Source organism: Callospermophilus lateralis, chromosome 5, assembly GCF_048772815.1.
Source record: "Callospermophilus lateralis isolate mCalLat2 chromosome 5, mCalLat2.hap1, whole genome shotgun sequence".
NCBI lineage: Eukaryota > Metazoa > Chordata > Mammalia > Rodentia > Sciuridae > Callospermophilus > Callospermophilus lateralis.
Window position 1 is genome coordinate 6,508,541 of NC_135309.1, and position 8,752 is coordinate 6,517,292.

Below are 8,752 nucleotides of genomic sequence, written 5' to 3' on the forward strand. Positions count from 1 at the left end.
AGGTATAACATAAAAGACTATTCACAATCATACCAGGAATAATTATTAGGCCAAGTTTTGTAATTGACAAGTTACTCAGAAGTGAGTTTTCTAGTACACTTTGGAAGGCAGTTAGTCAATTCGGATGTAGGGGAGAAGTGATAGGATTAGTTAACATTGCTTATTACTCAACATAGAAATATATTTATAGTTGTAGGGCATATTAAACTTTTAGGAAGCAGTGAGTTCTGGCAAGGAATTTATTCTAGGGTTTAATGTAAAAGTTAAAACTCAGAGACCAGTAAGCGCAAAGAAAGTAAAAAGTGAAGAGTGAGCCATGGAGGAAATCAAGGTTTCCATGGAGGGAACTGAAAGTTAGGATGCTACATAATTTCATAGTCTTGCTTATCATGCCTCCTAAACTCTGCTTATTTTTCCCATAGAGTTTCTGCTTAGTAACGTTGGTTTTACCAAGCTGGTAATTCCAGACTTTTTCTAACAGACCTAGTCTGTTGTTGATCAATTATACAATGGATTTGAAAATAACTATATTAAATTCCACTTTTGTTGGCTCCTTCAAACTGTTTTGGAAACTATATTCACAATGAAGGCAAAATCAGTAAAAAATGGTGACCAGATTTTCAGGGGATAATCATTACATGTTGATCTGTCTACATTTCTGTAGTATCCTGTGTGTACATTCACTATACAAAAGTAAAGCCAGGTAATCTGATCTGCAAATTCCAAAATGGACTGCATTCCTGCAATCCAACTTAAACATCCATACTCCTAACAAAAACCACTTTTATTTCATGCATTTTAATGAATAAGAGAAGATTTCATGCACTCACATTATGCTTTGCTGGGAGCCATCAGCCAAGTAGGTATGACAAATTCCTTGCCAGCTTACTCCCATGCTGTCTAGTGGAAGGACTTCTGAAAGGTGACCTTGCTCAAGGACCAGGGCAGGATCCGTGTTTAGGGTGTTCCCCCTTTAGAATAGGGCAGTTTAGCATAATAGGAGAGTAGGGTGTTTCCCCTTTAGAATAGGGCGGTTTAGTAATAGGAGATTAGGGTGTTCCTCTTTTGGAATAGGGCGTATCCTGCTGCTGAGTTCCTCTTGAGTGCTTAGGGTCAGACAGTATATTTTGGGAGACAGAAGCCCATGCGGAGGGGATTTGGGAGAGAGTGGATTTGGGAAGAGAACGTGGATTCCCCCAGAACGTGTTTGTAGACGGCCGGTGTGAGTTCGGGAATAAAGAATTGCTGTTTGAATCTACAAGCTGTGTGGAGACTCGTGATTTGTGCCCAGCCAGAGACTGCGGCATCTGGTGGCCCGTACGCGGAACGTCTGAAACTTGAAGGTAAGTGAAATTGCTCGCCCCTGAGGGAAGGCGAGAGAATGGGTGACCATTTCAGAAAACAATGTGTTCTTCTTTTGATTTATTTTGTTTTTCTTTCAAGCTGCCTATCCCTAGAAATTTCTCAGGCAAACTGGAAAAAATGGTTGACTAAAGGTTTGAAGTTTGTCGGCCCTGAGGAAGAGAAAATTGATACAACGATTTTTTATTCTGTTTTTGCTTCATTCAGTTTCGGTTTTGTTTTGTGTTATCTTATTGGGTTGCGTTATCTTTATAGTAGATTAAAACAAACTGAAAAGATGTTAAGTAAATTGTTAGAGGTTCAGAACATGGTGAAAGACATTTTAGATCAAGCAAAAGAGAAGGTCTCTCCAGCTAGTCAGACAGAGGAAGAAAATTTAAAGGAAAAGGGGTTGTTAGAAAAAAGGCCACAACAGGAGGCTGTTACTAACTCCGTTTTATCACAAGAGGGTTTAATTCAACCAACAGCCCCACCGATAGAGACAGCTGAGTGGCCCTCAAACCCCGTAGTTGATAAATGGAATCCTGAGACAGGACCTCAAAGATTAGCATGCCCTGTACTTGAACAGGTAGGAGGGCAGCGAATTCACTGTGCTTTAGATTTTAAAACAGTGAAGCAGTTAAAGGAGGCTGTAACAACCTATGGTCCCCAAGCTCCCTTCACGGTGAGCATGGTCGAGTCCATTACTAACTTGGACATGACGCCAGCAGATTGGGCTAGCATGTGTAAATCTGTGCTAAATGGAGGACAATATTTGTTATGGAAGGTTGCCAATGAGGAATTTTGTGCAGAGACAGCTAGGAGAAATGCAGCAGCCGGTTACCCTCAAAGAAATTTAGAAATGTTGCTAGGAAAAGGACCTTATGAGGGTCAGCGGCAACAAATTGAATATGATCCTGCTATATATGCACAAATTGCTGCAGACGCAGTTAGGGCATGGAAGACTTTACAAGGACATGGAGATTTACAAGGTCAGCTATCTAAGGTAATACAGAGAGCTAATGAACCTTACGCTGACTTTGTAGATAGGCTAATTCAAACGGCTGCCAAAATTTTTGGGGATACGGAACAAGCCATGCCATTAATAAAACAACTGGCTTATGACCAAGCAAATCGTTGCTGCAGAGAGGTTATTAGACCATGGAGACATGAAGATTTAAACACATATATTAAATTATGTAGAGATATTAATGAACAAGGGCAAGTCTTGGCAGCTGCAGTACAACAGGCTTTAGATACCAGGCCAAAAACATGCTATGATTGTGAACAAACAGGACATTTTAAAAGGAGTTGCCCCATAGGAGGAGGATTTAACAAAACTAGGTATCAAAGAAATAGAATACCGGGTATTTGCCCACGATGCCGTAGAGGGAGACATTGGGCTAATGAATGCCGTTCTCAAACTACCATAGAGGGTACTCCCTTACCAAAAAACGGAAAAGGACCAGGTATTTACCCACGATACCGTGGAGAAAGGCATCAGGCTCCGTTGCCAAAAAACGGACAGCCGGGCCCAATGCTCCGGGGCCCACAACCACAAATATACGGGGCAGTGGAGGAACCCAGCAACACCATCAGAGTAGTGCCCAGGACACATTGTCCATTAAATCCCTCATCAGACAAACCCGAGGGAGCGCAGGGTTGGACATCTGCGCCTCTGCCAGAGCAGTACTAACTCCAGAGATGGGAGTTCAAATCATTCCCACAGGAATAAAAGGACCTCTTCCCCAAGGGACAGTAGGCTTATTATTGGGACGTAGTTCATCTACATTAAAAGGACTTATGATAAGTCCCGGGGTAATTGATCCCGATTATGTAGGTGAAATAAAAATTATAGCTAGTTCTCCAAGAGGTATATCAGTAATTTCACCTGGAGACAGAATAGCACAGTTGTTAATAATACCCAGCCTACATAATAAATTTCCTAGTCATAGTGTAAAAAGAGGTTCCAGGGGATTAGGCTCCACAGGTGTAGATTGGGCTATGTTGTCTTTAAATTTAGATTCTCGCCCAATGTTAAAACTAAATATTCAAGGACACGACTTTAATGGGCTACTGGACACAGGTGCAGACCTTAGCATCATATCTAGTAAGGAATGGCCAAAACATTGGCCATTACAACAAGCCACTCAAACGCTTCGAGGCCTAGGAGTGGCTACTAATCCCCATAGAAGTGCAATGATATTAGATTGGAAGGATCCTGAAGGTTGTGAGGGAACTATACAGCCCTATGTATTGGATCATCTTCCTATAAATTTATGGGGACGAGATGTCCTAGATCAATTAGGTTTGACATTAACAAATAACATCAATCCTAATGCGCCCACTACTAGGGCTAGACAAGGTTTTAGGAAAGAAAAAAGATTAGGAAAACAAGGACAAGGTATAGCAGCACCAATTCAAATAGATCAAGGAACAGACAGACATGGGTTGGATTTTCAGAAAGGGCCACTGAGACAATCAAAATTACTTGGAAATCAGAAAGACCAGTGTGGGTTCCTCAGTGGCCCCTGACTAAAGAAAAGATACAAGTAGCCCATGATCTGGTCAAACAACAATTAGCGGAAGGACATATACAACCTTCCATATCTCCCCATAATACTCCCATTTTTGTCATTAAAAAGAAATCTGGTAAATGGAGATTATTGCAAGATTTAAGAGCCATTAATAATGAAATGGTTATTATGGGACCTGCTCAATCAGGGATTCCTCAATTGTCTGCTTTGCCAAAAACCTGGCATGTTTTAGCCATAGATATTAAAGATTGTTTTTTTTCAATTCCAATTCATCCCGAGGATAGTCCACGTTTTGCATTTACTATCCCTGCATTAAATCATGAAGGTCCTGATCAGAGATATGAATGGAAAGTACTCCCTCAAGGGATGGCTAACAGTCCAACTATGTGTCAAATATATGTTAATAAAGCAATCCAGCCACTTAGAAATCAAAATCCTGAACTACAAATATTTCACTATATGGATGATGTATTATTGGCACATAAAGATAAAAACATATTGCTGGAATGTTATGCCATACTTACAAACTTATTAAAAAATTATAATCTAGAGATAGCAATAGATAAAGTACAATTAAATTTTCCAATTAATTATTTAGGAGTTCTATTATCCTCAACCATGGTCCGTCCACCAAAAATTCAAATACGAGTAGATCAACTCAAGTCACTTAACGACTTTCAAAAGTTATTGGGAGACATAAATTGGATAAGGCCTTATCTAGGCATACCAACAGGAGAGTTGGGACCTTTATTTGATATTCTAAAAGGTCCATCAGGTCCAAACTCACCTCGCATGTTAACTCCTGAAGCAAGAAAGGCATTGAAAATTATTGAAACATATATGGAAAATATACATTTGGATAGAATTGATATAAGTTTGCCTTTATTATTTATTGTACTACCAACAAAAAATATTCCTACAGGAGTATTTTGGCAAGAAGGTCCATTATTGTGGATACATTTATCTTATTCTCCTAACACTATTCTTACTAGGTATCCTGAGGCTGTAGGACAATTAATACTCAAAGGAATAAAAGCAGCGAAGGGAGTGTTTGGAATTTCTCCCAATAAAATTATTACTCCATATACTATGGATCAAATTGATGAGTTAGCTAATGAGTTAAATACTTGGGCAATAATCATGTGTAAATCTAATGTTTCATTTGATAATCACTTACCATCTAATCCTTTGTTGTCTTTTTGGTCTAAGCATCCTGTAGTTTTTCCAAAAATGACAAGAAAAACCCCTATCATGAATGCTCCAAATATATTCACTGATGGGTCAAATAATGGTACAGCAGCAGTAGTTACCCCTGATCAAACTTTTACATTTTTAGTACCCAAACAATCAGCTCAAAAGGTAGAGCTTAATGCAGTATTACAAGCTTTTTTAATGTTTAAAGATTCTGTATTTAATTTATTTTCTGATAGTCAGTATGTAGTTAATGCTATAGTATCTCTTGAAGATGCTGGTAGGATTTCCCCTTCTTCTACTGTTTTCTCTTTGTTTTCCACTATACAAAGTCTAATCTGGGACAGAAAAGATCCATTCTTTATAGGACATATTAGAGCACATACAGGATTGCCTGGAGCCCTTAGTTTGGGCAACGATTTAGCAGATAAAACTACACATGACATACATATTTTCTCTACACTAGAAGAAGCTATGAATTTTCATAAAAAATTCCATGTTAATGCTAATACTTTACAAAAGCGTTTTAAAATAACTAAAGAACAAGCCAGACATATAATAAAACAATGTCAAAATTGTGTGACCTTTTTACCACAAGTTAATCTTGGAGTCAATCCTAGAGGACTGATACCTAACCATATTTGGCAGATGGACGTCACACACTTGCCAGAATTTGGAAAATTAAAATATTTACATGTTACAATTGATACTTCTTCCGGATTTTTGATGGGCTCCCTTCATGCCGGAGAAAAAACTAAAGATGTTATAGCTCATTGCTTACAAAATTTTGCCACTGTGGGTGTTCCTAAACAGTTAAAAACCGATAACGGTCCTGGCTATACCTCTACCTCTTTTAAACAATTTTGCTCATCATTTGATATTACTCATATAACAGGAATTCCATACAATCCACAGGGACAAGGCATAGTTGAAAGAGCTCATCAAACTATTAAAACGTACTTATTAAAGCAAAAAGAGGGAATTGGAAAGGGGTATATATCCCCCAAAGATAAACTTAAAATAACACTTTTTACTCTAAACTTTTTAAATTTGGATTCATCAGGACTTAGTGCTGCAGAAAGGCATATGTATCCAAAAAATGTGCATAAGCCTAAAGTTCTTTGGAAAGATATTCTAACAGGACAATGGAAAGGTCCAGACCCAGTGATTGTCTGGAGTCGGGGCTCTGTTTGTGTGTTTCCACAGGGAGAACAGCAGCCGATTTGGATTCCAGAAAGACTAACTAAAGCAATTTCTACGAATCGAAAAGAAGATGATTTGACTCAAATCCATAACAGCTGATATCCAGAACTCCAGCTTGGCCATTCTTACATCTGCAACAGTGATTAACAAGGATGCTTTTTTCAATATCTATTTTATTATTGCATTTTTCCACATCATAAGGTTCTATTTTTATTTTTTGAGCTCACACAAACCTAGGTTAATGTTTTTCTGATCAGTTTTATTTTTTTTTTTGACTATAGAGTTTTTAAACATTGCAATGGAGATTTCACCTAGGTAAAGCTACAAGGCCTTTATTATTATCTTATATGTTGTACGTTTGTTTGCACATTTGTGTTTTGTGTTGTATGTCTGTGTGTGCGTATTTTATATATGAGGAGCGCTCATGAGAAAATGGATCCGAATTTTTTTTTTATTCACGTGATTTAAATGGCTTAATTTAAATTAGGTAAACAGCTGTTAAAGATTGTTTTTAAAGGTGCTTAACATATCTGCTTGTTTACTAATTTAAATCAGGTAAACAGCTGTTAAGGATTGTTTTTTAAGTAGGTTAACAGATCTGTTTGTTTACTTTCACCTTTCCTTTTCATTATATTTAATAATTCTTTTCAGGTTAATGTCTTTTTAGCATCATTGCCAGAATTCCTATCTTCATCCCAATGAATATAACTCAACAAGTATGCTCAATCAAGGAGTCAACTTACTTTGGGAGGAAACGGACTTTGGGAGGAGACGGACAGATTGATAGATTCCTCCCCTTTGAACTGCTTACAGAACTTGCCTGGACTATGTAACTACGTTTAGTGCAGCAAATTGTGGTAATGCTGGCATATCTTTGCTGATGGTGTCACCAGTGATCTTTGCTGATGGTGTCACCAATGATGCAATTTTTCCAAAGGAACTGTCAATTGGCTTGGTGTCGTGGCATTTCTGTATCCTCCTCCCTTCTGCTAGTGATGGTCTAAATTTGGGGGCCAATGGCTATATGCTGGACCGGCAGTCAGTGACGGGTATGATCCAATTGCAATGGTATCAACCTAAGACAGGAGGCTGACGCCTAAAGGTCAGTTGCCTAAAGGTCAGTTTTCCCATGACGGGTAAGAACCATATGTTGAATTGGACAACCTACCAGGCGCGGTCCTTAAGCCACATTAACCTCACTCCCCCACTGGCACCAAGGCCAAATTTGGGGGCCAACAGAGGTGAGGCAAAGAACCTCACCCCCCCACTGGTGCATAGACCTATCCACAAGTATGGCTGTATGCTGGACCAGTAGTCAGTGACGGGTATGATCCAGTTGCATTGGTATCAACCTAAGACAGGAGGCTGACGCCTAAAGGTCAGTTTTCCAATGACGGGTAAGAGCCATATGTTGAACTGGACAACCTACCAGGCACGGTCCTTAAGCCACATTACTTGTTGTTTAATTAATCAGAAGGGGGGAGATGCTGGGAGCCATCAGCCAAGTAGGTATGACAAATTCCTTGCCAGCTTACTCCCATGCTGTCTAGTGGAAGGACTTCTGAAAGGTGACCTTGCTCAAGGACCAGGGCAGGATCCGTGTTTAGGGTGTTCCCCCTTTAGAATAGGGCAGTTTAGCATAATAGGAGAGTAGGGTGTTTCCCCTTTAGAATAGGGCGGTTTAGTAATAGGAGATTAGGGTGTTCCTCTTTTGGAATAGGGCGTATCCTGCTGCTGAGTTCCTCTTGAGTGCTTAGGGTCAGACAGTATATTTTGGGAGACAGAAGCCCATGCGGAGGGGATTTGGGAGAGAGTGGATTTGGGAAGAGAACGTGGATTCCCCCAGAACGTGTTTGTAGACGGCCGGTGTGAGTTCGGGAATAAAGAATTGCTGTTTGAATCTACAAGCTGTGTGGAGACTCGTGATTTGTGCCCAGCCAGAGACTGCGGCAATGCTTTGCTTTCTTTTCTATGTAGGTCACATAAATGCAATTTCTTTATTCCCAAAAGTTATTTCTATGATGACTTCATAAAGTTGTTATTTTTTAAATCAGTTAATTTCTTGCTTCAACATATGGTACTTGTATTTCCTCTGAGGAAAAGAAAAAAAAATTATCTTATTCAGGCTAATCTGTGATATAACTTGCAAATTTTCTAAACTTGCTGACTACTGATATTATAGTTTTCTAAACTAACTATGATACCCTATTTGGAAGTTATGATTTTTCTGTTATCTCTGGGGTTTCAACAGTTTTATTTAGTCAGTTCATCATAATAACATTGTGTTATCAAAGATGTCCATTTTCATCTTTATAAAGTCAAACTTTCTAAAATAGGCAGCACATTTCAGTGAAATTAAAAACTGAATCTATATTTATATCCATATGCATGTATCTGTGTATGTCTATATCTCTATCCATGAACTGCAAGAGTTATTATATGAAGCCTAAGAAGTTATATGCTCTCTGCATGGTTCCTAA